Source organism: Schistocerca gregaria, chromosome 1 (genome assembly GCF_023897955.1).
Source record: "Schistocerca gregaria isolate iqSchGreg1 chromosome 1, iqSchGreg1.2, whole genome shotgun sequence".
Lineage (NCBI taxonomy): Eukaryota > Metazoa > Arthropoda > Insecta > Orthoptera > Acrididae > Schistocerca > Schistocerca gregaria.
The window spans coordinates 655940673-655965701 of record NC_064920.1 but is presented as its reverse complement, the minus strand read 5'-3'; the positions used below and the strand labels follow the sequence as shown (position 1 = coordinate 655965701).

At 43.2% G+C, this 25029-nt stretch overlaps 1 protein-coding gene and 1 long non-coding RNA gene across 4 annotated transcripts in view; both read left to right on the top strand.

Annotated features, from left to right (window-relative positions):
• LOC126361556 (DNA-directed RNA polymerases I, II, and III subunit RPABC3) overlaps positions 1-25029 on the top strand; it is a 430768-nt gene that overhangs the window by 371723 nt on the left and 34016 nt on the right. The gene's annotated exons all lie outside the window — the stretch shown is intronic.
• Positions 13771-21609, top strand: LOC126361593 (uncharacterized). The gene is made up of 2 exons (XR_007566236.1): positions 13771-15768; positions 21422-21609. It is a non-coding gene; the product is annotated as an uncharacterized LOC126361593 (long non-coding RNA).

Here is a 25029-nt window from a genome sequence, read left to right as displayed (position 1 = left end):
GATAATTAAAAATGCTTTAAAATAATCTTGAGTATTTTGAGCTCCATAGCTTATTCTTCTTAATATTGACAAGAACCACGACAGTTCTATTAATGTACAAATGTTATGCACGGCCGGTTTTTTTCAGTGATCATGTGATACTGCCAACTGTCTCCGTAATAAATATGCACAGAATTGCGCCTATATCATGAGCCAAGAAGTGTAATTATCTTACGCAACGGTGAAGGCACAGTCTGAAACATGAGTACACACACAGTCTGCTGACCGCCTAGGAGAAGTGCAACGAGGGTGAGCGCAGACGCTGTGCTGCCTGAAAACTGTAGCCACCTGCAGAGCTTTGTGTGTGTTGTGTGGGGAGGGGCAGGTTATCACGCCGCCACTACTCACGTTCGCCAGTCACAGAAGTTATTTTAACCTCAGTGTAACAATGGAATCGACATCCAGTTCATTGGTGCTTGACCTCTACTTTGAAAATTATATCTCCAGTGCCCCGCCCAAAATCTGCAATTTACCTACACTCACGGATCACGTTATTTTGACCATTTGGTAGTGCTCAGATAACTGTCGTGTGCAGCACAGGCAGTGGATAGACGAGCTTGTGTGATTCAACCAGATGATTATCCCTCTCCACGGCTATATGAAGTTATGCTATTTGCAGCACTTCGCACAGCTGCCGAAGCACCTGGGCGAGGAATCGATGCGGCTCCAGAAGCAAACGATTTACGTGCGCTACAGGAACTTGGGAGGGGGCTATAAAAGTCTTGCCTGTGCCATTCCCACCATTCACATGGGAGTAAATCATAATATTCAGGTGGTCGTGACCTTCGATGATAGATTTTTGACTTGCTTAATTGTCCTGGAGAATGCCACAAAAATATTCCAGTGACCATAGTGCTGACCCCGCCACATTGTTTTTCTCCAAGGAATGTCGCAGAAATTATTCGTTCTATTCGGCAGGAAACGCAGAGTCACAGTTTTCAGGTCGCCTGTCAGTACGCGCTAGGTACGAAACTATAGGGCAATACTAGTCATCTGCGTTCATGCTAAATCGTTAGCGAAGGTTCTGGTATCAGCCTTGTACCTTGACGTATCTCACTAGTCAGTGCGGCACAGGGTTAGCTGAAATGTCTGACTCGTTTCTTGGTTCAATTGAACGATGAATCTTGGCTGCGTTGCATGTCGGTTGGCCTTCGCGCTCCATCGTCGTCGGCATGCACGCCTAACAGCAACGGCAAATAGAACGGTCCAGACTGCGAGTGACTCACAGGGGTACTGTTAGTGCGCAAACTATACGCTTTCTCTGAGGATCCTCGCAGTGTACACATATTGTCCCTTGGATTAAAGTCTTCCAGAGCTACGTAAACAATGTGTGTTCTAGAATGAGATATCCTTCCTTTCAGGGGTGCTAGTTCTGCAAGGCTCGCAGGATAGCTTCTGTAAAGTTTGGAAGGTAGGATACGAGGTACTGGCAGAAGTAAAGCTGTGAGGACGGGTCGTGAGTCGTGCTTGGGTAGCTCAGTTGGTAGAGCACTTGCCCGCGAAAGGCAAAGGTCCCGATTTCGAGTCTCGATCCGGCACACAGTTTTAATCTGCCAGGAAGTTTAATACGTGTTCTGCTTTCATGGTTTTAGCTTAAACATTTTTACCCCTATGTTACTTCATTTTCTGTTGTAAGGACGTTGACAGTACACACCCGTGTAGTAACTAGTCGCGGGTTTATGACCGACAACGGAAATTCCACATTGACATGGACGTGCGTCTCGTTTTTGAGCGCTGCACACGACCGTATTCGTAACAGCACTTCTCTCTACAACACTGGACTATGGGTATTGATCTTTTCCAATACACATAAACCGTACTGAATTAGGATTTTTACTGGTCTTGCTTAATTTCTTGAAATTAACAATAAATTTCATTCAGTCTATGACTGCGCCACACAACATAGCGTGGCATGGAAGAAAGAAGAAAAGAATTACAAGACAGAGGAAGACAGCTCTAAAAAGAAGTGGTTGAAATATTTGAGTACTGAGAAGAAATCTTGTAAGTCGATTAAATGTGCAGGCGAATAATATAATCCAGCAACTATTTATGACAACATTACGTTTAATAATTTTAAGTTAATTTCTCTGCACGAAAGCTCAAACTCTGAGCCCGAGCTGATATCATATACATATCTACAGATTGCCTAACTAGCCCGGTACACAGAACTTTTATAAAAGCATTCTGATGGCGGTCTTCTTTCATCGGAGGGCCTTTTTTAAATTGCTCCTGATACCTGTGTGAAGAGCAGACAAGGATTCTGCGAGACCAAACGATCGCTATTTGGCATTTAACATCCATCTGAACGTCCAAGGAATATGGACTCGAGTGGCAAAGGTAACCACCTGTTTCCGAATGAGAGTCATGTTTCCTAAAACGGCAAACTTCCGTTTGCAGTGTGACACGCTAAATGGCATTCTTTGCGATACAGTTACGTGCTGTGTGAAATATTCCGTAACTAAGCATCAAAATGTTTTAAAATCAGCACCCGTATGAAATTGGTCTTCAGAGACACTTAAAATGTATCAGATAAATCGTACAATGGAGTGAACGATTATCTTTATTCTACGCATCAACTTAGTGTGACAAAAACTATAATCGAAAGCAGTATCATGTGTTTGGTGCCTAATCTGTGCACCAAGCTTTTTTATTACTCGACATGCTGTCGAGTCTTGAACGCTCAATCTCCCTATCGGTGACCGAATAACATTTGCATCTCGATTATTACGCCAACAGTAATATCATTCACTCCAGGTTTTCGAACAAAATGCTGCTGCAATAAGAACGAGTAATTATATTACAATATTCAATATGGCAACAGGTGTACCTAAAGAGCTCGGAGGAAACAGGTCGCCAGTTGTAAGGTTTGTAGATCATATTACTGTTTCCAGCCTGGTTCATATCGCTCCTACATTGATTTTGTGTATACATACGCACATTCATACTGGGTGAAGCTTAACCATTACGGATATTGCAGACCACTTGACTGTATATTAGTGGAATTGACAATATAGATAACTGCGACGAGTCACTTATGAAATATTTACTGATTTTCATAAAAAAATTTCCGACCTTTCTCAGGCCACTTCATTTTCAGATGGGGCATGCAGAAGAAATAAATATGTATTTTCGGCAGGCCCCATCTGCAGGAGGGCCTGAAAAGGCTCGCTAACTGATTTTTGGGCATAAACAAATATTTCACAAACGCCTCGTTGCGCTACTCAGTATTCCACGTTCTCAATATTGCTTGGCCAGTCAACGTTCGTCCGTTAAACAAACGCCAAAGGCACCGCTTTGTTCTTAGCATGCAAACGTGAAAGTAATCTATCCTGGGCTGTATAAACTCTTAAGCTGCCTTCATACGATGGATACTACTGTTCAGTAATATTGTGTAATATTGTTGATGTTGTCCCTCTAATGCTGAATAATGTTGCGTAGTCTGGATCAAAATGCTTTACGATTAAGATGCTACTCTGTGATGATTGCTCTACTTATTGCAAGCAGAAGGGAAAAAAAAAACGGTGGATGGAAAATCAGAGCGTAAAAGTACCTGAAATTTGTTCAAGATGATATATATTCTCGTAGCTGTAGGATACCACTACCTGTATTTAGTGAGCAACGACTCATAACAATCATTCTTAAATTTCTGGTTCTGATACGAGCCGTCTTCTTGTAGTGAAATCATTTTAGTAGATAATACAAAAGCGAACACAACAGTCCAGAGACCTTAGCGACCGGCAAGGATATCTCCATCTACTCCGTACTCTGCAATACTGCTCACAGATTGTACAATATTTCTCAGTTATTCCAACATATTTCAAAAGTTATTGTGATGAAGATAAGGGTAAAGGTACTCCGAGTGAATATGATGAGCTGCCTCTGCGCCGGTGGGAGGAAGGGGGAGGGGAGAGACTAGAGCACAGGTAAATCACAGCGGACCGGTACAGCAGGCCACAGGTCGCATGAGTCACTATCACTCGTCTTGTAGTAGCCACGGTCAGATGTTTGCAATAGACCAGAAGCAAATAGGAAATAACATCAGCACTCGCGCTCTGGCCGGTGGAGGGAGCGGTCTAAGCAAGCGGGCAACACACGCTGTTGGTATACTCGTTCATAGATATAATTTCGCACTGGTCGATCTTCCTTTTTGCTTCGAGATAATCAGTTATTGTGTCTTTCTCTTCATAATGTAGGAATAACACAGTAATTACAGAGGAACACTTTTTGGATTCACATTGCTAGCCCTTATCTTGTCAAAACGCTGTACGAAGTTCATCAAAATATTAGCTTTCGCCCTGCGTCACTCTGGAAATGAATAATTGAACTTCTATTGAACTTTGGCAGTAATTTCAAGCTAAACACATTTGAAGAGCAGTTTATGCAGCATTAAGTGTGCAATATTTTTCATAATGTTACACCAGTTCGTCAAACTGCAGAATAACCTTAACAAACCTCGGTGCTTGAAAACAGCGAAAATGACACATTGGTTTTCCGTAAATCGAAGCAGTACTAATTCTGTTAATCATAACAACACCAATCACTCTCTTTCTTTTACTACCACTTATCGACATCACAAGCGATTAGGAAAACGTTATGTCTTGCAACACTCACGAAAACACACAGTACGTTATTGTCTGCAGCTGAAACCAGGAGGGATGTTTTTAAAGTAAATAAACTGAAACTTTCGCGTATTTGATACATATGCGCCGCATACAGATTCGCCGGTACGCCTGGAGCATCACTTCACCTACCCCACGCCCTTTCTCGTTAAGCAGCTGCTTTCGTAGTTGAAAGTACATATATCACAAAAGGAAACTGGTGTGCGCGCCCAAATGAGTGAGATCTGTGCAGATTGTGCTTCACTATCTTACAGCTCATTTTCACTAACAAGTGAGGCACTTTCGTACGCATCAATTTAAGTTACCTGTTCCGTTGCATTTAACATGACGCAATTTGTTGAAACTGCTTCATTGTGTGTGAAAGTACAGCCCCAGTGCAGTAGCCACGGTGACTTTTTTGAAACCTTCTTGCTGAACGGTATTGGACGCACATGTAATTATTGTCCAAAGGTGGGAAACTGTGTGGAACACTTTCTCAGAACAGCGCAAACCGCTCGATAGTTAGCTGGCTATTGATTGTACTCGCCGCGACATCTCTAGAGCAGCGGCAGAAACTCGTGAGAGCGCTGCGTGCTCCATCTGGCGAACAGTAGCTCAACTATCACTCACTTTCTGTGGCATAGCCAGCGTGTCGCTAACCATCAGCTGTTGTTTTAAACATTTAAGCGGCAATACATCGTTCCTATAATCACTCATTTAGCTTAACTGATGCCAGATAAAACCAGCTGTGTATGCGCGACTGCGAGTCACAATGCCAAATATACCAACAAGTCACTGGACTGTTTTAGCAAATAACTTAATTCTTTGTGTGATTGTCATATTTTACAAGTGTTGGTTACGATTCTAGATTAACATTTCAGCATATCCTAAATTCAGTACATGCGTATTTAGTGTATGGTGGTGACAGATGCATTTTATCTCATTAAAAAAAAAAACGTCCGTTCAATTTCGGCCGCATTGCAAATAAAACGCACTAGAAACGTTATTAATGTGCGGTGTCGCCGACCCTCGCCCTTGAAATAAAGACTCGTCCATTACCACAAGCATCTTAAAGCAGTTCCAGATCTTTTAACCAAATCCATTGACACGAATTACGTTCGTCATAGACTTCTGTCGCAAGTGACCTTTTTGTGACGCATCTGGAATCGACAAGTCGTTACTGGGATACTACGTGATCTGTAGACAGTTAACAAACCGAATAACTAGCAGTATCGGTAAGGTGGTGTGTGTGTTTCGAACTACCAGACATCGCAATTCAGTCTCCGACCAACTGCTCAGCACGGATACCGAAATAGTTCGTTAACGGCATCCATTGCATGTCGTCTCAAAATCATGAACTGATTATATCTGCAGTTGATGGTACTTAATATACCAACAACAAACACTTCTTTCAGCATAATTAGCGCCATCGGACAAATATTATATGAAACAAGGGTTGCAAGTATTTTGCTTTTACCAGTTGGTAACCCTGCGAATTTCAAGTACGTTACAGAATCAGTAAACTGGCCGAGGTGGCGTAATAAAGTCACTGGCAGGAGAACGTCCCAAATCCGCACAAGGCGGTCTCCATTTAGCGTTTTCTTCCGACGAGTACTGGGATAGTTTCTTCGACAAACAAGTGCTTCATCTCTTTTGAGCGGATTGGTGGTGACTGATTTCCTTCAGAACCGACTGGTATCATTCAGCGATAGTGAACAATTACTCAGAGGTGCAGTCCTGTTTGTTAAGCACATTTTTAAGTTTTTATGTAACACTCTATTCGCATGTGTCAGTTTCGATCTCGACCTCGCCATTCCTTCTCTCGTGCCACGTGATCATTCGCAACCCTCTGGAGCGTGACGAACCATTCTTCGGAATTCGTTTACCAACCGATACGTTATTCTAATTTTTTTTAGGTGGTCTACTGTTCCTTGAATCCCTCTTTATGTAACGGAACAGGCACTCAAGCTCTGTTAGTAGAGTACATTTAATCATTGTTTTATGATCGCTTTTACTAACGTTTCTACTGTTTCGAGATAGTTACGGGGTGGAAATTTTCGTCAATATTATTCTGAACCCGCAGGTGCTGTTCATTGCTTCGGGCAACCGTTCGAACCATTGAAACCGTTGAAGCACCTTTGCCGTATTGTTATTGATATAGAGGCAGTTGCTTATCTATCCGCATATCTTGCTTGATATTATCTTTCTGCTCTCTATGGAGGTGGCATTCTTACAGCTTCGCCGTAGCCCACCTGAGGCAATCTGAAAATGGCGATCCCCCAGTGGATGTCTGAGAAACAGCTTGGTTTTTATCGCAAATTACTTGATATCAGTGTGACGTGCAGTCACGCAGAAAAAGGAAATAAGGTCAATTATCTTCAACGGTAGCATTTCGTTGTATATTATTAATTAGTCTTGGGCGTGTTTGTCGTGTTAGGGAGAAGAGAAACGTAGCATTGTTTGTGTGCAAAATTTAGCTTCGTTGACAGGAGGTGTTGGTTGTACGCGAACACTGTACATCGGCAGCTGTACAGTCGGAGCGGCGTCCCTCCGGCGTCGGCTGCAGTCGCCACGCCTGTCCAGCAATCCTGACTGAGCGACCACCTGCAGCGCTAGAAGTTGGCGGTGGCGGGAAAGGAAAGGAAAGCAGAAGCAGAAGCAGAAGAGGACGAGCCGTGAATGGGCCGCAACAAGTGGTCGCGACTGGCTGTCGAGGAGCGGGGAGCCACTCTGAGTTCACTCGGGTGTTGGCAGAGTGAACACAGCTGGTGGTATCTCAGCTCCGAGACAGCACGGACAGCTCAGCCCAGCCCACTACGCACCAACCGCAAGGAAAACGGAGGTCCACGCCACAAGTGAATAACGGAAAAAAAGACACTGAAGACTTCAGTCAGCAGATTATAGTCTTCGATCAACTGCCATTCAGTTACATACGTTTAATGTTCCTTCTTAAACACAGAGCCATACGCTCAATTCATTAGTAATTTTGAGGTAAGGTGTAACTGCTGTCGTGCCGTTTACACGGTCCAGCCACATTAATGTGACCGCCGCTTATGTTAGGCGCCAGTGTGTAATAAACACTGAGAGGCGCAGGTGGTAGCACTAGCAGTGCAGGGTATATAAATCGAGATGGAAGGGAAAACGTTGCAGTCGTTGTCGCGATTTATGTGACGTCCAAAAAACATCATCATTGGCTTTCGGGTTCGCTTGTCGCCGTGATCAAAGTGCCGGTGCGCCGTAAAAATGAATTGACCGTATGGCATTTATTGGCCGGGATATTCCCGTCGGGGTTCGGCTGCCGTATTGCAAGTCTTTTTAGTTGACGCCACTTCGGCGATTTGCGTGTCAATGATGATGAAAACGATTATGGACAAACACCACCCAGTCCCCTGCCGGGAATCGAACCCGCGCCCCCTTGACTGGTAGGCGGTAAAACGCTATCGCTGCACTACGGAGGCGTACAAAGCACACCTTGCGTGGCAAAATTCCACTATCGGAAACCGGCGAGAGTCAACTGTGGTGCACCTCGGGCCATAGTTGACAGGGATGAACGACGGCTGCTGAGATGAGTGCGGGCGAACAGAAGTGCAACTGTTGAATAACTGAACACCCACATGAACTAAGGGGCTACCAACAGTGTCTCCTCAACGACCGTTCAGTGAACGTTGCTACGTATGGGTCTCCGCAACAGGCGCCTGGTTCGTGCATTCATGCTGACTGCTGTTAATCGGCGACGAAGCTGGAATTTGCATGCGACTGGACGTCCACTGAGTGAGAAAGAAGGCCTTTTCACATAAACCACGTGTTATGCTCATAGAACAGCGGGAAACGTGTGAAAGCAAACACACTGCACAATGGGGCAACACAAGTATGCATCTGTCCTTGGGAGCCGCTTCTACACTTACATGCAATTTTTTTTTCTCCTCTGCGCGATGGCGTCTACCAGCAGGACAATGCAACGTGTCACACAGCTCGCAGAGTACGTGCGTGGTTCGAAGAGCACAGAACGAGTTTTCCGTACTCCACTGGTCATGAAACTCCCCTGATTTAAACCCAGCCGAGAATATGAACTCGATCGGACCGTACGCGACATTGGGTCCTAAACCGAGAACCCTACCGCAGCTGGTCACGGCATTGGAGTGGGCATGGCTCCACATCCTTATCGGCACCTTCCAGAACCTGACTCACTCTCCTCCTGCACGTGCTGCAACATTCCGCGCTGTTGAAGATGATTTTCAGGCGTTTGGCAGTTGGGCACATTCCTGTGGCTGGACAGTGTAGATACGAGGATGTAGCTTTGCAGCATGTTCTTCATCGGTCTCTTCCGTCTTGTACCATTTTGACCATCGTATAAACTTACGGTTGATTGAACGTCACCTACCTACACGTGGAAGGCCCCAGCAGATTTACAACTTACAGTGTTACCTGATACCCTACACTGCAAACTGATTCAGAAATATCTATGTTGCACGCTCAGTCACAATCTGATATACGAGCACCACCGTCAGCACACAGTGACAAAAGTGCAAATGAGAAATGAAGTTAAGAGAGAGCTTGCTAGTTTCACAGAATTCTTTCTCTCACGTACTTTAAGGACGACGACGACACTACTTTATTGTATAAAAATATGGATGTTCAGCATGATACTGTTAGTGTCATCGTAACAAGTAGACAAGACACTAAACGAGATTTATTAGCTTTCCGAACAGCACTTCTTGGAAAACGAGACAATTTCAGAGGATTGGTTCAAATGGCTCTGAGCACTATGGGACTCAACATCTGTGGTCATCAGTCCCCTAGAACTTAGAACTAGTTAAACCTAACTAGCCTAAGGACAGCACACACATCCATGCCCGAGGCAGGATTCGAAGCTGCGACCGTAGCAGTCGCGCGGTTCTGGACTGAGCGCCTGAACCGCTAGACCACCGCGGCCAGCTTCAGAGGATTCCTGCAACTCTCATTAGTTAGTTTCCAGAGTCGAGAGTACAGATTCCGAAAACAATTATTCCGCAATTTCGGATCCGTACTATATAGGCGTATATGACAGTAGCCGAAGCTTTTCACATTCGTGATCACGAGATCCTGATTACATGTGTTGTCTGTGAGTACACGTATTTTCTCTGACTAGCAGCATGATTTTGATCAAGGCATCAAAGAAGTGTGCTGTTGGAAACTTATTCAAACCACAACTAACGAAATCAAGTCTCCTGTTCCAGATAATGCTTTAGACTTTACTTCATATATTTATTCAAGATACGGGTCAATTTTTTATAGCAGAATATTAATTTCCGTCAGTATTGCCTACCTTCAGACTTGCGTGTGCACATGTTTTTTCAGGGCTGATGACGGCCATTACTGACTGAAATTAATAATCTGGTATAAACATTTTGTGATTCGTGACTGAAATAAATATATACATATGTTCCTAGATCGCTGTCTATTTTTGATGTCACTATGTCGCAGCTCGTTATAGACATTACTAGATTTTTGTTAATGCCGTCTAAAGTATTTGTTGCAGATAAAGCTTATTTGTTAAATGTCTTTATCTACTTCTGTAACACATTTCACATATCTGCCTGCCATTCATAAAATGGAGCACAAATTCATGTCTGACTCATACGACGTAAGTCATTTTTCTTGTCACTGCATAGTGTCTTTGGAAGAATCGTCTTATGTCTCTTGAATATAGCCATTAGTTTTGTGCAAAACGGAGAATAATTATTTGGCTCCTGGTTGTTTCGTGCTTCATGGATACTCTCAAATTTCCTGTAGTAGCCCAGTCTTGTATGCACACAAGTCTTTCTCACGGACAGCCGTTCTCTCATTTGTGAGATGTTATCTTGTTATATACCATATCACAAAACACAAAGAATATTCTTCGTGACCTTGACACACAGACAACATACTTGCGGGAAACACTGATAAAAGTTATGAAACCGTTGGGAGATCTAAAGGTTTGTCTTGTGTGTATGTTCTACGCTCGTTGCAAATGGCCTGTGGCTTTGTACACTATTCACTGACAATGTGTAATGTGTAATAAATTATTTCTCTTTCTCCCTTAAGCTGGGAAATTTTTTGAAGGTTTTTAAATCAGTGTAAAACAGTGAAACACGCTGTGTATTCAGACGGTGATCGAGGGGGAAGGCACACAACACCTAACAGCGTGTTCAGCGTCGTAAAGATGTACACGTCTGGAAGACTTGCGGTAGTTTTCATTTCCTTATTTTAGAACCATAGTGGTACAAATGCTGTCAGTTACCACCCACATAATATACGACCGCAAATCGGATGAGAAAAAAATAAATGTGAAAAAATGAAACCTGCTGTAATTGGGTGATGGCAAGGACTGTAATATAGCTAGTCTCCAGCCATCGTTCAACTGACGCTCATTTGTAAATCTTAAGCGCTTGTGATTTAGACATCTTTCACTTGTATTAAATAGTTGCCAGGGCTGGTTCATCTCCACACAAGCGACGTACCATTTGGCGCCCCTCCTAAGGCATCTGGTAAAAGATTTACGTTCGTATATAATAAAATTTGTGACTCTTGTTACACTGCTATATAATGAGACAGTTCATTTAAACTGAAGGCAATGTCTGATATCTTTAGACGCTTTTAGTGAAATAAAAAAGAATGCTACCTCTCCTATTGTTGTAGCTTTAATAATAATGTGCTAACCATTAAAGTGAGTAGAAGTTTGAAAATAATGTTATTTACTTTTACTTCAGTAACTGGACTTTTTATTCTGCAAATTACAAATTGTTTCCATCGCAAAAAGTGGTAAGGAAATAAAAAAAAATTTACTTTGATGTGTTAAATATAGAGCACTATTTAACTGCTTAAGTTGGAGTAAACTCACCTATAAGCAATAACGTGTAACATGCTGAGTGTTGCATTTCTTATTTAGGTAGACCTTCAGTGAAACTGAAAGCCAATTACAAAGGGAGTTAATCGAAAAGACTACGTTTCAAATACATTTGCACTAATTAGCTTAATACTCGATACTGAAGCTGTGACAGTTCGTAACCACACATTCCCTATTATCTCTCATACGGTTCGTCGTGGACCTATGTTTACAACAACTTTTATAATTCCGTTATCGTATACTTCCACCCAGATCAGTTGTCGCTACCAATTGAGATACGCCCTGCATACAGATTATGTACTGGGGTACCTCTGGCGGCCTCTCAGCTTATGCGCTTGTGCCTGTATAGAAGAAAAGTGCTTTATTTGGTATATCGTTGTCGATTTGTAAAATAATACGCAGATAATACCAACATAAATTTTTATCTACGCCAGACACTTCAGAAACTATTTGTTAGGAGCATCTTGATTAGTGTATTACCAGCCATTTTCAATATTTCATATAAATGCTCCTCCTTTGCCCACAAATCACTTTAAATAATATCTCCTATTTCCACAGGTAATAGAAGAGTGAAGAGAATTTATCAGGCTCTAAAATTCTGGTTTCTAATAAATATTTTATAAAAGTAGTTGGTGTTTTAACCTTAAACAGTTTTCCTGCTCTTATATTGCCGTTTTTGTAATTTCATATTGTACAAGCTGCATCGAGAGTAGTAGTGTGTGTGTGTGTGTGTGTGTGTGTGTGTGTGTGTGTGTGTCCAGAAAGATGGAGGGTGATGTTGGTCAAGCTAACTTACGTTCGAGACCTTCGTTACGCATATTATATGTTCAGTTGGCAGCACGTCTCTCTCTCTCTCCCCCTCCCCCTCTCCCCGTTCGTCTGAAGCATTGGTGGCGGCTGGCTGGTAACGTCAGTAGGTTTCGTTTAAAACTAAAACTAGTGGTAACACATTTTGATTGTCATATTTATAAGAAGTGAAATGTTTTGCTTCAGCTAACAGATGCAGTGCTCAAGTAATTAATCATTGTGTAGCACCGCTCTCGTTATTCTTCTATTCAAATTACTTACATTTTAATATCACAGAATTCATGGACGGCAATCATAAATATTTTCTCAAGCTTCATTGACTACCATTTTTTTTCGAATCGAAACGTAATGTATTTGTCTTGCTCAATACCTTCAGCCAAATCATAAATGGAAACAGAAAGCGTAAAAGTACTACTTCTTCTAGATATCTTGTAGTGTCGAAATTGCACACAGTCCCGGAAGGCTTTGCAGGTAGCACGTGCCTGCGAACTGAGCGGCGAGAATAGCGCTAGCAGTCGTGCCAACTGTGCCGCGCCCGCTCCCTCCCTTGCATCACTGCAGCCGCTGCGGCTTTAATTAACCTGGCTAGGGATCGCGTGCAGCGGAGAGAGCCGTTCGGCTCAAGAGGCCAGTTGCTCGCAGGGCCCAGGCGGGAGCGGATGGAACAGAAAACGAAGCTTCAGTTTCCACTGAGTGCCCACGCAGCTCCTCAGCATTCTGCAGTCGTTTCGTAGTTGAGGCGGGCACACAGCCGCAGCGTGGCAGCACTGCGTCCGCTGCCGCTGCCTCTGCCTTAAGTGTAGTTGACGCCACGACCGCAGAGCAGCGCCACTCTTCGTCGCACTTACTGCGGTCGTCCGCCGTGTGGCGCCGGGGTTGCAGCAGCGCCGTACGTGTTCGGAGTTTTCGTGAATCTCAACTCTGCACGCCTGGCGAGGAGACACCGCTGCCCTCTCGCGTGGTTCCTCCGACCTTCAGCGGCGGCAGCAATGGTAGCACCGCCAACTGCAAATCTCCGCCGCGTTTCTGCACAGAATTTTGGCCTACCTCTCATTCAGTGCCGTGTGTAGTCAGCAGATGTATTAGTGCAAAGTGAGTTTGTACGTGTGAAGATGTACTGCAGAGCCGTGTCGAGGAGGTGGCCCAGTTCTGAAGGATAGGCCACTTGGTTGCCCGCCAACTGGGAGCGCGCTATATTTGTTGCAACGTTAGAAGGGTGCTATCTGTCTGCCGGCAGGCGAAACAGTATTGTGAGAGACAGTGCTTCATTACTTGTTTTAAGACTTGTTCATGATAGGAAGGCAACGTGTCGTTCACAAAGTAACATGTTGCATTTTATCGCAGACTCGTTTCCTCCCCAATTTTGCGCAACTTGTTACAAATTAGTGGCTGAGTGTCCAAATTATCTCAAAAACCTCATTCAGCATATTCGGACTTAATTACTTATAGAAGTATGTACTTGCCCGTTGCATCGGTTTTTACATTGTTAAATTAAATCTTTCCCATCTTTGTGCGCTTTTAATAGGCTGGTATATATCAGTACTAATCTAGAGCTAAATTACGCATCGGAATAATTATTTGGACAGTTATTTCCTCAGAGCGATCGTATTTTACAGTTTATAATGTTACTTTATAAACGGAACTGATTACGTGTCAGTTTATAGGGACGGCACTGATTGCGTGAGGCGAGGACAAAAAGTAAGTCATGAAGTGCGAAGAGGGCTCACTTAGCCGTTATTTAAACTGGTATTACGTAAGTGCAGAATGGCAGTGTTCTGTCGTAAAGCCTCATAATAGCCGGCATCTCCTGGCTGGTCTTTCCGAGCCACGTGACCGGCTGCGGCTCTGCATACTGCCGCAGAAACACAGCACGTACGACTGCGCTCGCTTAAAGTCCCAGCAGTGGACACCATCTCCGTGAACAACTGTCCAAAAAAATTAAAGCAGCGTCGATTTCTGTTGAGCCTATTCGTGTAACAAATTATTAGAGTTCTAAATTATCCCAGTCCATAAGTCCGTTATGGTCTACGTACTGTGAACTAGGGCGCTTACGACGAAAGCGCAGTAAAGGAAAAAAAAGTTTATGAAAGGCTTTTTGGCTGGTGGTTGTGTAATAGTAGATATTTGAAGTAGACTCGCTGTAGATGGCACTGAATTACTATCAGACCAGTCTCCGCTTCACTACTGTGTCGTTCTTTTGTTACTTCAACATATTCTTTTCTGGAAAAGCAGCTGTGTTATTATTTAGTCAAATGCTGAGCTTGTGATTCTGCATGTTACTTCAAACTGTTGCCCTGCTTGCTCTCTGCATGTTGCTTGTGCCGTACTAATGTTCCCCTTGTTTTAAGGCACAGTTGGTAAAACTTCTTAAGACGTTTTCCCTTTGCTAGACCCATACTTACTTTCGTACTTCGAGCTAATTGGTTAAAATTAAAGGCTTTATAGATAATTGCTTCTAATCGCTATAATTATTGTAGTGTGTAGTTTGAGTCATACTTCACTGAATTTGCTTTCACTATGTTCTGCGTCGGTCTTTACACTCTTAAGTGCATGCCACAGATCTAGCATTTCAGTGTCATTCCCCAACTCTCGCATACTGTTCTCAAGTGTGCGCACTTATTTAGCTCCAGACTTAACGACAAGATCCAGTCATTAAGCTATGCGTCTTACGACGTAATGAAAGTACGGACCGACTATTTTCATCTCTCAGAGCAGCTTATCGAGCTTATAGATTTGCAGCCCTGTTGGCCTCAGTGGGCTGTTATGCAGGGTCACGTATTTCTTAAGAGGTTGTTAATTAACAAGTATCTCGGAGCTTTTCTCGTACCTGTTCTGTATGTTACTTGACTCACGTTGTGATGTTTGTCTCCGAGGAAAGAATGACTCCATGCTGCCGGTCTGATAAAGATTTTCACGAACAGTCAGATAGCATACCAACTATGCGCACACAGCCCGGAGATGTAAAAATCGGCTCCACAGTCACTAGCTCCTGGTTTAAGACTCGCGACCTTCTTTTCCTATACGCATTTACAGTATTCGTGCGAAAATAAGCGAATACAATCGGCCTGATGTACACTTTGAAAGGTCGACTGTAAATGTGTCGAGTTGATACGCCACGTAGGGTCATTACCCCGGTTGCACACAGCGCGAATAGTTGAGACTGCTGTCCCCGTGGCGCTTGCACAGCTTATAACTGCTAGCGTGCGTGCGTGCATGCATGCGTGTGTGTGGTGTGGTGTCCCGCTCCGCCCCGCCCCGTCCTGTTTGCTGTTCTGCTGGGCTGGCATGCGCGAGCGAATAGGCACAGTGCCGGGACCCGTGCCAGAGGCGCGTTTACACGGCCTTCAGAATTCTGTAAATGCACTATCTGGTACGACACCCCGGCACTACCCACCACCTGTCGGCCTGCCGCCGCCGCCTCGACGATCTGCCAACTGAACCAAACCGCGAACCGGACAGGTAACTGCCTCCCTCTCACCTCTGGCTCATAACATCGCATCTGCCCAGAATTTCCTCAGCTCCCCTTTTAATCTTTTAAGGGCACTTTTTAGCGGCGCTCCGAATATGATTTTTTTAGGGAAATAAGTTAGTATTGTAGTGTGGCATTTTAATGTGGAAGGAACCATCACTCCCCCTTCCCCCTCCTCGCCCCCTCCCCTAAGTAGTAGAACGGCTAACGGATCGGCCATGACCTGCTGTCTACGATTTAAGTACGTCTGGCATATGTTCCTCGACAGTTCAACGATTGGTTAGGGTGTGGGCCTGTGATGAATGAATGCTTGATGTTCGGTGTTGTGTGTTTGCGTAATTGATGATGGTGCGTGTCCTGCTTCCCAAACGTTTCTCTGCAGCTGACGAATCGCTGCAAAAGGTTTTTCTTCTTCTAATGCGCGCTTTGCAAATAGGTTTGGTGTACGTGCGACGATACGGGACAAAGCATGCAAATCATGAGCTGAACGTCACCAAACCGAGCTAGTAGCCACAGTGAGTCAGTGGACCAGTGTTAAGGATGAGCTGGTTGCATATCACCATTCAGGTTAAAAACTTCTCGAACTGGAATAGAAAAAGACGGTTACCTCAACGAAGCTTTAGTTTTTACTGTAGTCTGCCTCTACGCTAATGGCCTCGGCCCAGCGATGTTCCAGTGCCTTGATGTCATCTATAAAATTAAATCCCTCCAGGTCTGCAAAATACCGATGAACTTCGGTTGTCACTTGTTCGTATGAAGACGCATCTTTCCACTGAAGAAAATTTTGAGCTTTGGGAAGAACTGGAAATCCGATGAAGTCAGATCAGGCGAATAAGCATGGGTGTGGCAACAGTTCGTATCTTAGTTTACGTATTTTCGCCATGCCATCGACACTTTGTGTGTGGGTGTGCACTGTCTTGACGAAAAATAACTTTCTTCTTTGCTAAAACTGGCCTGTGTTGTCATTTTCTGTAGTCGACCCAGGGGATTGGTTAGTATTGTTCCGTAATTGTTCGACCAGTGGGAAGACAATTTACCAGATAAATTCCTTTCGCATTTCGGAAAGTTGACTCCTAACATACCCAGCCAACCGTGTTACCTGTATTTTCTTTGGTGGTGGTGAATCGTGTTTCTATTGCTGTGAATGTTGTTTTGTCTTCACAAACTGTCGCAATAAATTTTGTTGGTTCGTCTGAAACGGCTCAAACATTATTTGAACATTTCCATTCTGATTCCTGCCACCCATCTGGAAGGTTATTTTCTCGTATGCAGCTGCGCTGTGAAAATATCATATGCCGTTCATATGATATCCCTGCAGCTTCAGCAATTTCTCGCACTTTCAGTCGAAGATCCCGCATGTCCATTTTATGTACTTTCGTAATAATTTCTGGGGTAGTGGCACATCTTGGCCGACCACTACGCCGATCATCAAGTAACTCGTTTGTCCACTTGGCAGTAGCGCCCCCCCCCCCCCCTTTTCCGCCAAACGTGTTTCAGGAAATCAATATGGATTTCCCAGAGGCGTCCACACCACAGCTATCTACTGAGAGCGCTGACGCGTCACATGTTTATTAATAAAGGATGACCTCTTATTACACGGGAACCTAGGTGCGCTAGCTGGGACATCTGTTGGTGATTCCGTGAACTTTCCAAACTGCCTTCGTATATTGATTTAGGCTGCATCATACATTCCTGAATTGGCTCCCTGCCACTATTTTTCTCCATTCCGAACTATCACTTCATGTGTTATGTCATTTTTATCATGAACCAACCAACTTGCTCCATGCGCCAGAGAAATTTCCCTAATAAGAAATATTTCCATTCGTTACATTCGATGCGACAGCTTACGAATTCAGCGCCGCACTGATGTATCGTCCTCTTGTGTTGGTGAGTGACAGCGTTCGATGTCTGTAATCAAAGCATGATAAATGTATGTCCGACGTAGCTATACTCATGACGGATGCGTGATGGCTTTCAGTTTGAGGTGTCGATTGCTCGGAAGCAAATTTAATTCCACAGTAAACTTCTTCTTCTTTTTGTATATATATAAAGTAAAACGCCTATGGTAGAGCCGTGAGCAGACGCACTAGCCGCGTCAGATCCACATATTTGAGCCCACGCATTGGAGCGCGCCCAGGATGACCGCCGAGCTCTAGCGTGGGCTGGGAGCGCGGCTCTAGTGTGACGGCACCCTCTGGCCGGCTCACGGCCTCGCAGTGTGCTCTGGCGAAGCGCCTGCTGCGCTCCTGTCTTGAGAAGCCTACAGAGCGTGCTCACACTCATTGTTCTCTCTCTCTCTCTCTCTCTCTCTCTCTCTCTCTCTCTCTCTCTCTCTCTCTCTCTGTGTGTGTTGTGTGTGTGTGTGTGTGTGTGTGTGTGTGTCATATATAAAGCATTCCTGAGAATACACGCATCAAAAAGAGTTTTGCATCACCTCTGTCCCGGGAGTTCCTGAACCTGCACAGAACATAAACACCATTTCAGCTCTTTTTATTGCTCATGAAAACCACACATTGCGAGTTGTACCACCATACAGCGAGACCTTCAGAGGTGGTGGTCCAGATTGCTGTACACACCGATACCTCTAATACCCAGTAGCACGTCCTCTTGCATTGATGCATGCTTGTATTAGTCATGACATACTATCCACAAGCACATCAAGGCACTGTTGATCCAGATTGACCCACTCCTCAACGGCGATTCGGCGTAGATCCCTCAGAGTGGTTGGTGGGTCACGTCGACAATAAACAGCCCTTTTCAATCTATCCCAGGCATGTCCGATAGGTTTCATGTTTGGAGCACATGCTGCCCACTCTAGTCGAGCGATATCGTTATCCTGAAGGAAGTGATTCACAAGATGTGGGGACACAAATTGTCCATGAAGACGAATGCCTTGCCAATATGCTACCGATATGGTTGCACTATCGGTCGGAGGATGGCATTCACGTATCGTACAGCCGTTACGGTGTCTTCCATGACCACCAGGGCATACTTCGGTCCCACATAATGCCACCGCCAGCCGGGGTGGCCGAGCGTTTCTAGGCGCTACAGTCTGGAACCACGCGGCCGCTACGGTCGCAGGTTCGAATCCTGCCTTGGGCATGGGTGTGTGTGATGTCCTTAGGTTAGTTAGGTTAAATAGTTCTAAGTTCTAGGGGACTGATGACCTCAGCAGTTAAGTCCCATAGTGCTCAGAGCCATTCGAATCATAATGCCATCCCAGAACATCAGGGATCTTCCACCTTGCTGCACTCGCTGGACAGTGTGTTTAAGGCGTTCAGCCTGACCGGGTTGCCTCTAAACACGTCTCCGACGATAGTCTGGTTGATGGCATATGCGACACTTACTGGTGAAGAGAGCGTGATGCCAATTCTGCGCGGTCCATTTGGCATGTTGTTAGGATCTGTACCGCACTGCATTGTGTCGTGGTTGCAAAGATGGACCTAGCCATGGACGTCGGGAGTGAAGTTGTACATCATGCAGACTGTTGTGGACGCGATCGAACCGCGGTATTGACCGTCTAGGCATGGCTGAACTAAAGACAACACGAGCCGTGTACCTCCTTCCTGGTGGAATCACTGGAACTGATAGGCTGTCGAACACCCTCCGCCTTATAGGCACTGCTCATGAATGGTTGTTTACATCTGTGGGCGGGCTTGGACACATCTCTGAACAGTGAAAGGGACTGTGTCTGTGATAAAACATCCACAGTCAAAGTCTATGTTCAGGAGTTCTGGGAACCGGTGTGGTGCAAAACATTTTTGGATGTGTGTATTTACGTCAAACGTTTAGGGGTGATAGATCACGTAATCGAAACAATATTCGTTAGACAGAATCTTCGCTGACTTCCTGGCGACGCTAGGTGTCTCTTTACCATTGGTTACGCCCCTGCGAGTCGGCAGGGCGGTGGCACTCTGCGACGTGCGTGTGAAAGGCAGTTGAAGAAAAATTGACTCGCTTCTAAAAAATCTTCCTCCGCTTGTGCACACTCAATCTTACTATCTTCTTCTTGAAATCAGTCCATCAGTTTAGTGAGATAGGTAATAAGCGGGACATCTGGTTAGTATGCTCTGCTTGTTCGGTGAAATCTCTGCGTCCCAGGACTGGCGAATACTAAAGGACGCCAAACCTCGCAGGGAAGCGTCAGTATTTTGTCTCCATGAGGTGATCTGTCACCCATAGACGATTAATGCAAAGACTCTGAATATATATATATATATATATATATATATATATATATATATATATATAGTGTGTGTGTGTGTGTGTGTGTGTGTGTGTTTTAAGAACCTAGGAACTAGTTGCAGCTAGTCCTTTGATTTTAAAGGGAATTCTGGAGATGACGTAAGCGAAGGCGTTTATTATTGTAAAATATTTTTTACAAAACCTTTCTTGAAAGCAAAGAAACACAGTAACGTTTCTAACATATCGAAAAAGTATACTAGTACATCGAAATTGAATATTGTGATCTTTCGTAGGCCAGTGACAGATTACTTCGGTAAAAACACGCCATAGTCGCACTCTGACTACGTTCAGCAATTTCGCAGTTTCAGGTTTCCTTCCACATTCGCCAGTTTTTCTTACATGATCACTATAGTTGGACACACGAACGATGGCGGTCGTGTATAGGCTTGTTCCGCGCACCAACGGCATGCATTCTCCGACAGCCAATGTGCGCTCATTGATGTGAGCATTGTGCTGTGAGTGTCACAGCCGGTGTGAGCATAAAATGTAGATAGTTAATTGGTAATCTTTTTATTCCATTTGTTGCTAGTTATCATATCTGATGCTAAGCGACAAATTCTTCATAAGCGGGAGAGAGAAAGAGAGAGAGAGAGAGAGAGAGAGAGAGAGAGAGACATGATTTGCAGGATACACGCGTTCTTCAACCGGAAAGCACACGTATGCACATACCTCAACTGTCAATTGGAACAGGCTCCAATGCAGTTCCCGTCCGTGCATCGTCTTGGGCGAACCGCCATCGTTCGTGAATCGGACTTCGGCGATTACCATAAATACAAGTTCGTAATCATACTTCTTGTAAAAAAAGGTTGAGTGATTATACAGCTGTCAGGATGCTTCATTTACCCAGTTAAATGTTCTTCCTTTAACTCTTAGGTTCCCAGTTCATTTTTTTGTCCCTCTGTCCCAGGGCTATTCAATAGACGGCTATATTTAGATAGCCATAAAAATTGCATTCAGAAATTTCAGTGAAACAGTTTAGTTTTTTAGGTAATAGTTTACATTAATACAACCAAAAAGAAATATTCAAATAAATTTCAAAATTTATTTTTGCGCAAAACGCAGTTTAACACAGAAAATTGACAAAATGAAAATAAAATTCGTGACAATGTTAATCTACGAAAACTCAAACACCCTGCGTTTTAAGTTTCACTTCATGCTAATTTTTATCGTTTATTATAAATGTAATGATAAAAATATAAACTCCCATACAACATGAAAAAAATGAAAATTACTCTAGTACTTTTTAGGTTTTTAGTTTTTTTCTTCGAGGTTTCCTTTGTACTTGCTGGAAATTTTTTTGGAGAATATGTTAGATTGCCTTCTTGTAACAATGGCAAATATGATGTGTTTCTCTTATATTTTTGGTAACAGGTGGTTCATGTTGTGTGTTTTTTTCAGTCGTTGTACGACGACTTGTATTCTTGAGTGTGCTACACCCAAAACTTAGTGAATGGATGCACAAAGTTTACGAGGTATATGACTCGCTTTCTATCTGTGGTATCGTCAACGACTTTAAAAGCATCTTCCATAAATTCAGGCGACTCACCTGAGTATTGTCAGTGTTGGAATTGTGTAGAACAATTTTAATTGTATATTACAGCACTGAGGATGGTGACTAAGTGACTGAATATCGATTTCGCTGACAATAAAACAACAAAATACGGCCAATGCTGATTTTCCTCCCAATACTTTCACTTTAAATTTCGTTTCACCATCTAATTCAACATCACTCCATAAACTGTCCTCAAACCATTAGATAACAGTATGCTCTGTCAGCAGACAAAGACCTGGCTACTGAATCCGTAACGCAAAGTCCCATGTGCGGTCTCAGAGACGCCTAGCACGAAAGAAGCAGTAAAAGTATAGGTCCACGTTAGGCTCAAGTGACTACTGACGAAGGAAACCACGGCAGCTTCGGGAAACGACTACTATACAACATCGTAACCTCCTACCCACCCGTATACATTAGCAGCAGAGAACCAATAAATGCTAGTGGTCTGAGAGACCGCACCTGGGACGTTAAGGGTGAAATATTTTTTGTTGCAAGTTAAAAGTATTTTGTTTAATGGTCGCCGTCTTACTATAGTCTTAGAAAGTATGTGACTTGTTCATTTTAGAATGATTAGTTCAATTTAGTTTAGTTTGTCATGAGAACAAACAAAGAAATAATTTTGTCTGTAATGGAAATGATGTGCGATATTGTCAACTTTCACTGGCGTTGGCCATAATTGTGATGTAATTGTGCAAATAATATAGCGTTCCAATCGTGTTTTTGTTATTTATGTGTGTGAATACAAGGTGTCGATAGTTACTCAATAAATGCATATGTGATTGCTCGTCGTGGTTGTTATTTTCCCTATCTCACCTGATGGTAAGGAGACTTGTTTAGAACGGCGGGGCGCAGAACAATGGAGAGAGGACAATGAACAATACGGCAAGACAGGCGCGGCCTTCCCAGCCGGCGCTCGCTCGTTTCCGGCCGCGGGACTGCCGTGACTTGACGGTGGCGGCGGCGGCGGCGGCGGCGGTGGAGCAGGCGGAGGTCTTCTCCCTCTGCTGTCCAATCACTGAGTACTACTCAACACATTCCACGTCTGGTGGATCTACGAAAATCACGCTTGTCATTGCATTTCAACTGCAACATACGGAGTGTTCTGTATAACATACATGTTTCCATAGAGATTCAATATTTTTACCCACAAAGTTACCGAAGCAACGTGTTGAAAAATTCGGATCAGCGATCGGACCATAGGGGAGAAAAAAACAAATCCTGTATTGATCCCGAAAACATGAATAACGCCCGCGAGGCAACAAAGGTTTTTCCTGATGCATGGTTGTACTTCTTTAACTGCACTTGATGGCTTTTGATGAGTGCAATGAAGTAAAAAGCAGTTGCGCTTTTTGGTTGAAACTTTCGTGAAAATATTAACTTACGGCAACTGAGGGAAAATCTCGATCGGGCGTTTCGAACATTACGTAGGCATTTAATCGAAATATTCGAGTGTAAACATTAATATGCCTCTCGCCATTACTTTCCTCTTATCTGAGTTGCGATTTCCACCGGAAAAATTCATGGTTCTGTTTAAAAAATGTAGTTCCTTACTACCTCGGCAGATAGTTAACACTTAGCGTTGAGGCTTTGTGCAGTATTAGAGGCGTGCATTTGCGTGGGAAACTCCATTATGTATTTACACAGATGTTTTTAAAATTTCAGTTAGTTCTGTGTGCGTTCCTTGTACTCCACTTCTTTCTCTTAATCTGAGCATACCAACGGATTTCAGTAACATGTTTTACGGACGACAGGTGGAGGGTGTGTGATACAGTATTCCCAGAATTAAAAGAAAGGCCTTTTCTTGCAACATACCTTTAAAGGGATGCTGATATGTAACTAGGGTCCAGAACTTAAAAATATGTTTCAGCACACACTAAGCAATATCAACGCACATTCAATAACGTGTACTAGCGCAAGGAAGGGGCAGAGGGGATTTGGAGAGAGAGTTATGAATGCCATAAAAAAGGTTTTTAAAAATTCAAATTTTATTAATTGCTGTTGACTACTACTCGCAACATAATTTTTGAAGTGATATTGATATGTAAGTAGTAGGGTCCTGAACCGTGCAAGTATTCAGTATGCCAGTGAATGTCAAGCCCCATCTACTACTAAAGACTTAAATTTTGGGTTAAGTTTAACCGAAAAATGTAAACAATTTATGGAATCTAGTAGAAGACTCTTCATTAAAAAACCTTAAATATTTTTTCAAAATTGTAAAATAACGAGTATCTGACAAGACCACAGTAATTTCGGTGGGGATAAATTAAAAAACACACACACTTGGTATTGCGAGGGTTAAATGTTCTACAGCGAGGAAAAAGTATCAGAACGAAACCTTTATTGCATAGCTGCTATAAATACGCAACTATATTAATAGATACTGTCTGCCGTGCTACTTCTGGGATTGTTAACCATTTCAGTCCTGAAGTATTTTGAAAATAGATAACTGCATTCCACTTTATAATCATGTCGTCATGGACATATTGATACATCTGAGCAAAATGTAATTGTACTTTTTTTTAAAGGAAGTCCAGCAGACGTCTGTTTGGGAAACAGTTCAGGACGAGAGATAAGGAGGCAACAATTATACATTTTGCACAATCATTTGCTGTGGAAATTCTTTTCAAAAGTGAAATTTTCAAAAACTACATGAATAAGTACATACTAGTAGCACTTTCAGATACATAAAGATTGGTAAATAATATATATCAGAATAAGTGGAACATTTGGATACAAATTAGTTTTTTACATTTTTTCTTATGAAAAACCGTAAAGATATCTTCGTCCTTTCTTATGCAAAGGTGAATACCTGATTTTGAGCGTAGCATTTCTTTATAATCTTTCAGGGTGTGTTTTTAAACCTACATTCACCTTTGCGCTGATGTACATGTTGGGAGGTGATTACTACCATCGCATTGTATATTTTATTGAAGTAGTGTCACTGTTCTGAATCTTTTCTGTTCAGAGGTTTTGTAGGTTCTTTGTTGCTAAATGTGACTCCTTTCCTCTTTCGTTTGTCCCTGTCCTCACAAGATTCGGAAATGTAGTTTGCTAGACTGACCTTGATTTAGTTAACAGTATTGCAATATTCTATCCATTTGTTACATAAAGCAAAGTATAGCATACATAAACATCCGTATAGACCAAATAAAGACTCTGCAGATTCCAACCAACTGTTCAACCAAATCCACTCCGCCCATGCCCTTCATCGTCTGACATATCGCACACATCTCCTCCTCCTACCAAGCCCAGGCTCTCCTTGACATGATCTGCGTTTGTTATCACACATCTTTCTGTGATATGTAAATTCAATGAACTATAACCCAACTGTCACATGTATTACTGTTAAAAATATCGTAAAATGCAACGAAATTACAGGACAGCCTCTCTAAAAATTTTGTTTGCTTATATTGCATGTTATGAAGAAAGAGGAGCGTCTCACTCCTTTAGTGAA